Source organism: Ptychodera flava, chromosome 6 (assembly GCF_041260155.1).
Source record: "Ptychodera flava strain L36383 chromosome 6, AS_Pfla_20210202, whole genome shotgun sequence".
NCBI lineage: Eukaryota > Metazoa > Hemichordata > Enteropneusta > Ptychoderidae > Ptychodera > Ptychodera flava.
In genome coordinates this window covers 20955442-20961774 of record NC_091933.1, presented here as the reverse complement: position 1 = coordinate 20961774, position 6333 = coordinate 20955442, and the positions used below count along the sequence as shown (strand labels likewise).

The following is a 6333-nucleotide window of genomic DNA, read 5'->3' as shown; positions in this document are numbered from 1 at the left end:
GTGTCGGAGCATGAGTACCTGCAGTATATAGCCATGTCTCGCGGTCGACGAAAACGTCATCGTTGTCTATCCCCTGATGAAGAAGCGGCAAGACACATCCATAAAAAGGATCAGGACGGCTTTTACAAAAGAATTGTACTTTGGAAAGGTAATGTCATGTCGTATATCAGTTTACAGCAATATGTACGTCATTTGCAAATACTATGGGACTGAAGTATTTTTAGTAGTTCTAGACTTTTAGCCCACTGTTTTAATTCCCTAATGATCTGTTGATCTGTTTGAAATTTCGAAAAGGAATATCATGGGTGTTAGTTCTTTCTGTCGCTACCACACAGAATGACTGGGTAAGTCGTAGTCTACGGAACTGGAACATGAATGAATCGAATGAATATCGTAAATACCCTTCTATATCCGATGTTTGAGTCGATATCTAACCAAAACATTTAGGAAAGAAAAGAAATTGTTTGTAAATGGTAGGCCTAATTTGGGACAAACAGTGCCTATTTCCCTGTGCTCGCACGATAGTTGGCCTACACCACCTTCCCTCCATAAAAAAGTTCGCGCCCGTATGTTTGCGCGCGTATTCAGTTGTCGCCATTCTGGTCTTCATCACTGGAAGATATCGACAATTAGTGTTCACTTTGGAATTGATGAAGCCCTCTGTGTCCCTGGCATTAGTTCAGGACTTAACTCCTTCAGCTTTGTAGGCCTACGTTTTGGCATTAGGCTACTTTAACTCTTTGATGAAACTAATTCAAAGTCTTTCCCATCGAAAATTCTAGACCAAACGCAGTTAAAACCGTACATGTGCGTGGAACTGAGCCATTTTGACATGAAATGACCGCGTACATGAAATGTTAGACGGGCAAGGGTTCATTATGCGCTCATTACGCAAGATTTAGAATTGTTTCAAAATGTGACGACCGCCGTTAGCATAGCATAAGCTTTACAGTCATTCCGACAGTGTAAATTGCCCCGGAAAACATGGTCATTTTCCTCGCATCATTTCGGAAGGTTTTACGTGATGTAAATTGCTAATTTTTACAAGTTTAAGCGTAAGATACTTGAAAGGCATACAAAAGTGCTTTTTTCCTGAAATTCTGACAGGATCTTCTGTTGTTTGCTAATACACGAGGATGTCGTTTCCGATCTTGCTCAACCACCTCGACTTTAATTTTTAAACTGAGATGTTGTTTTCTTTGTTGATTGTTGGACCTGGTGATTTACTTGCCTTGAATGATAATGATTGCTGCAATTGATTTGATGTCTTATTGATATCTGATGCCATCCATATGTACGTACAACGTTTCGCAAGAATGACCCCCATGACCTCAGGTATACTTCCCATAATGCAATGTAAAAATGTCTGCCACTGGATTCGCCTCGTCCATGACGACGTTGCGATGGTTCTCATCCTTTAAACATGCATTTTTATTTGTTTCAAGCGGATTTCCTATCATCTATGAAGAGGTTTGACGGTGACTATTACAACTTTCACTGCTCTGTTTTTGTTTTCACAGAATGCACCAAAATATCACTGATCCATCGTCCAAATGTGTTTGATTTGATAGCGATATAAAATACCAGTACAGCCTGAGAATTCTACACGTCCTCTTGCCACTGTACCTCCAACCATGGATGTAAGAAATAGACCACCATCCATGCTCCAACCCACTCGGAGGTAAGGAGGCCAGCGGACTTGTAGGCAAAATAAAATTCTGTGGCAGTCAAGCTCTAAATCGTCGCTGAGTTTGCTGCCTTTTCGCTACGTTTGTCAATAATCACTAGTATCATCAAAATTGTCGTCAAGGAATACAAGTTCATGGAAATCGTGAGAATGTAATTTTTTTTTCTTTTTTTCTTCCTAAATTTCTTTGATTTCGGAAAGTGATTGAAAGTTGAAGTGGTGTAAGGGTGGGACTTTTCAATCAGACTTTGAGATTACAGAAGACAGTAAGATAGCAGATAGCAAGGAAGACATTGGTAAAATAGTAGATGGCAAAGAAGACATCAATGAGAAAGCAGATAGCAAGGAAGACAGTAAGATAGCAGATAGCAAGGAAGACAGTAAGATAGCAGATAGCAAGGAAGACAGTGAGAAAGCAGATAGCAAGGAAGACAGTAAGATAGCAGATAGCAAGGAAGACAGTAAGATAGCAGATAGCAAGGAAGACATCAGTGAGATGACAGATACCAAGGAAAACATTACTGCGATAGCAGATACCAAGGAAGATATTGCTGCGATAATAGATTTGACACTGACAGAACCAGTGGTATGTCATTGTACAAGAATTTTGGAAGCTTTGTCTCAAAGCTATATTAAAAAAATTCTAATGTTAATTCAGCTTCAGTATCTGTTACCCAGCGGTTAGGAAACTCATCAGATTCTTTTGCATCCATGCACATCTCATTTTACCATGGCAACAATTAAGGGTGTTAAATGTATGCAACTCAAAATATGAATATACCACTACAGGGACAATTTGAGCAGGAATGTTGTCATGTTCATTCATCTAAGGATGGGATCAATTTACACCTTTGCTAATGCTGATGGTAAATTTGCAGGGGTACACATTCTTTGAAATCATACAAGATCAATCCAAAACAATATACGTATTCTGACAATAGTTCAGGTCTCGCAAAATATAACAAAATGAAACAGTACCGGTAGTATCATGATTTACTACTACTTACAATATGACACTGGCTGTATAACTAACATGGGCCTGTAATTGTGCTTGAATTTGTAGGTATGTTCAGAACAAGATGCAGGTACATGTAATGTTGTGAAGTTGATATGTTATATATGTGACCAGGAGTTCTTCTGTAAAGAAGATCTTGAAAACTGTCAGCAGTATCATTCAGCAGGTAGGCCAGTATATGTATGTGTACTCTTCAATATACAGGGGATGATTGGAATATTGATTAGTTACCTATGCCTCTTACAAAACTATATTGTTTACTGGTGTATCTTTCATTTGCTAAATGTAAGTTTGATTGTACATTCATTGCAAGCATTCAGGCAAAAATTACACAACATACATGTATATTATTTTGTTCTAAAGCTTGACCATTTTCAGTCCATATCTGGTTTTTGAAAAATAAAGATGCCCAAAGTAATGACATTAGTGTAATACCATTTTTATCAACATATGCCATCATTCAGAGGTGGACATTGAGTATATCTGTATTTTAAATGTTTATTTTGAGTTATTTACAAACTTTTAATGGCCTCTATTTTTCAGGTGTATGTTTCCCAAGTGGACCATACCCAAGAAAAGTGAGTCATCCATTGATAACACTGAATTTTTAACTAATGAATGGTTATAATACTGTCAAATCACCTCATTCATTTACCACTCCTTTTGAAATGATCAGTGGTATATATTGTACCTGGTAAAATGGAAATTATTGTTTCTGCAGTCCTTTCAAGTTACATTTTACATGTATCTGTGCTCTTAAGAAATCTCAAAGTAATATATTTCCTGCCGATGACTTATTGGATGATGCCCCTTTCCCTGTTTATAGTACATGATATGTGACTTATATTCACCTCAAAAGAAAGTAAAACAGGGTGAGGGCCAGAAATTGGATGATCGTACACATTTAGTTCTGTTTGTCAATGTGTCCATCCAGAGCTGTTTCTTTGAGTTATGCCTGTACACATTTTTTTCAAACTTAACTTGTAGGAAATGTTTCTCTACATTCTAGCCATGTTGGCACAGAGACCATGTACCGGTACAGTGATCATGAAATGTTATCTTTTATTGTTCTACCGGTACCTGCTGAACAGCACAATTTTATTGTAATTTTGGGCCTTGTGTGCGAAAGGTACACTTCTGGCCAATGTTATTTCTTTTGTGTGTCGGTCCATCTGTCCATCTTTCCCACAAAGTTTTGCAGAGCTCATAACCATCTGACCAAAATCTGTTGACTTTAACGTTTTAATAGAATTAATTAGAATTAATCTAGAACTGTAAATGGATATCAATAAAATTCATATGAAGAAACAGCCAAAATAGGCTCATTTTAGTCACTTTCATCCATTGATAGTGCGCCAGTAGCAATTCAAAACATTGTGCTAAAGCAGAAATGACTTGGGAACCTTTGCCCCCCCCCCCCCCCCCCCCCCCCCGCACCTGACAGGCCAGGATCTATTCTAATATTGCACAACCAGTTTTCAGAAGTCTTTTCATTTCACCTGGTCACAGAAGGATTGGAAATTTTGAAAACAGCTTTACCCCATTCCTTTGCCAACTCTGACTATGCATCCACCTGCCTGATAGCCAGCCATGTCAACTACATGTCTGCTACTGAGAAACTTTACCTTGGTGCCAAATAAAGTTCTGCCTATATATGAGTCCATGTTTTTGAATCTCTGCTAGCGCACTATCAATGAGTGAAAGTGACTAAAATGAGCATATTTCATTTCAGTGTTCCCATACAAATTGTATTGACATCCATTTATTAGCAAGTTAACCTTTCCCTTGATTATTCTGAAAGATTTCTTTTAAGGCTGGTGCAAAGACATTGCAGTATAACTTAGACCCAAAAAAATAAATTGTGCTGTTCCCATAACATGGTTTTCAAAAATAGGGTTGGTAGGTAAGCAGGGATTTTTAGTCCCCATGGACGAAGTCCGGGGGGACTTATAGATTGGGTCATGTCTGTCTCTTCGTCCATCCGTGAGTCCATCCGTTCACGCAGATATCTCAGACATGCCATGGTCAATTTCTTTCAAACTGTGCACAAGGATAGTACCCTACCCCACACACATGCACGTCAATTTGTTTCACAATGGTTCTTCATAGACTCCCATGTATAAGGCCAAGAAAAATAAAAATTTAGTTTCTCATCGTATTCATATTGCAAAAAGGATGCAGTGACACAGTTTTTAGTCCCCATAGATGAAGTCCGGGGGGCTGATAGATTGGGTCATAGCCGTCCGTTTGTCTATCCGTGAGTCCATCCGTTCCAAAGATATCTCAGACATGCCATGGTCAATTTCTTTCAAACTTTGCACAAAGATAGTACCCTACCCCATACAGATGCACGTTGATTTTTTTCACAATGCAATCAAATTTGGCCGTGTTAGAGGACTTTTTAGTTTACACCTCCATAGACTCCCATGTATAAGATCAAATTTGGCCATGCATTTTAGAGGACTTTTTAGTTTACACCTCCATGGACCCCCATGTACCGGTATGAGGCAGTTCTCCATAGACTCCCATGTATAAGGCAGTTCTCCATAGACTCCCATGTATAAGTCAGTTCTCCATAGACTCCCATGTATAAGGCCAAGAAAAATAAAAATTTAGTTTCTCATCGTATTCATATTGCAAAAAGGATGCAGTGACACAGTTTTTAGTCCCCATGGATGAAGTCCAGGGGGCTTATAGATTGGGTCATCTCCGTCCGTTCGTTCGTCCATCCGTGAATCTATCTTTTCACGCAGATATCTCAGACATGCCATGGTCAATTTCTTTCAAACTTTGCACAAGGATAGTATCCTACCCCATACAGATGCACGTTGATTGGTTTTGTGATACTATCCAAGATGGCTGCCAGACGACCATTTTCTTATGATTTTTTTGTGTTTTCAGCCATAACTGAGGCATGTCTCAATCAATTTTCTTTCAAATTTGGTACAAGGGCATTGATCTATGTCATACATATGCATATTGATTTTTGTTGTAATATGATCCAAGATGGACCGATTTCTTTCAAATTGGGTACAAGGGCACAGATCTTTGTCATAGCAGCCATTTCGGTACGATTTTTTTTGTGTGTTTTGAGCCATAACTCAGACATATCTCAACTGATTTCTTTCAAAATTGGTACAAGGACATATAGACCTTAGTCATACATGAGAATGTCAATTTTCGTTGTAATAGATCCAATATATGGCTACCAGTTGGCCATTTTATTGTCCACAATACAATTTAAGATGGCCACCTGACTGGCATTTCACTGCCAGTTTCCCATTTTTTTTCACAATGCAATCAAAGATGGGCACCTGATGGGTATTTCGCCTCCTGTATTTTATGGCTAAACAGGGCTCGCACTTTAATAATGAATATCCAATGTGAATGACTTTACTTACTGCAGGGACTGTGACCTAATTGTCTACAGATGAAGTGATTACTTTGTCTACTGTTACAGGGAGGGAGATGGAGTCAAAGAATATTAAAGATGACTGAGAGAAAAATGAAGACCGTCAACACAATCAAATTCTCTAAAGAAGACCAGATTGTTTCAGAAAGCAGAGGGAAAGTGTACCTTGGTAGTTATAACGGACAGCCAATAGCAGTTAAGAGAATAGAAACAGACAAA

General features: G+C 38.5%; 1 long non-coding RNA gene across 1 annotated transcript; it reads left to right on the top strand.

Moving 5' to 3' along the window:
- Window positions 1-1343: 1343 nt before the first annotated feature.
- LOC139135127 (uncharacterized) lies at window positions 1344-6193 on the top strand. Its single transcript, XR_011552935.1, has 4 exons — window positions 1344-1478; window positions 2751-2868; window positions 3246-3280; window positions 6163-6193. It is a non-coding gene; the product is annotated as an uncharacterized lncRNA (long non-coding RNA).
- The last annotated feature ends 140 nt before the right edge of the window (window positions 6194-6333 follow it).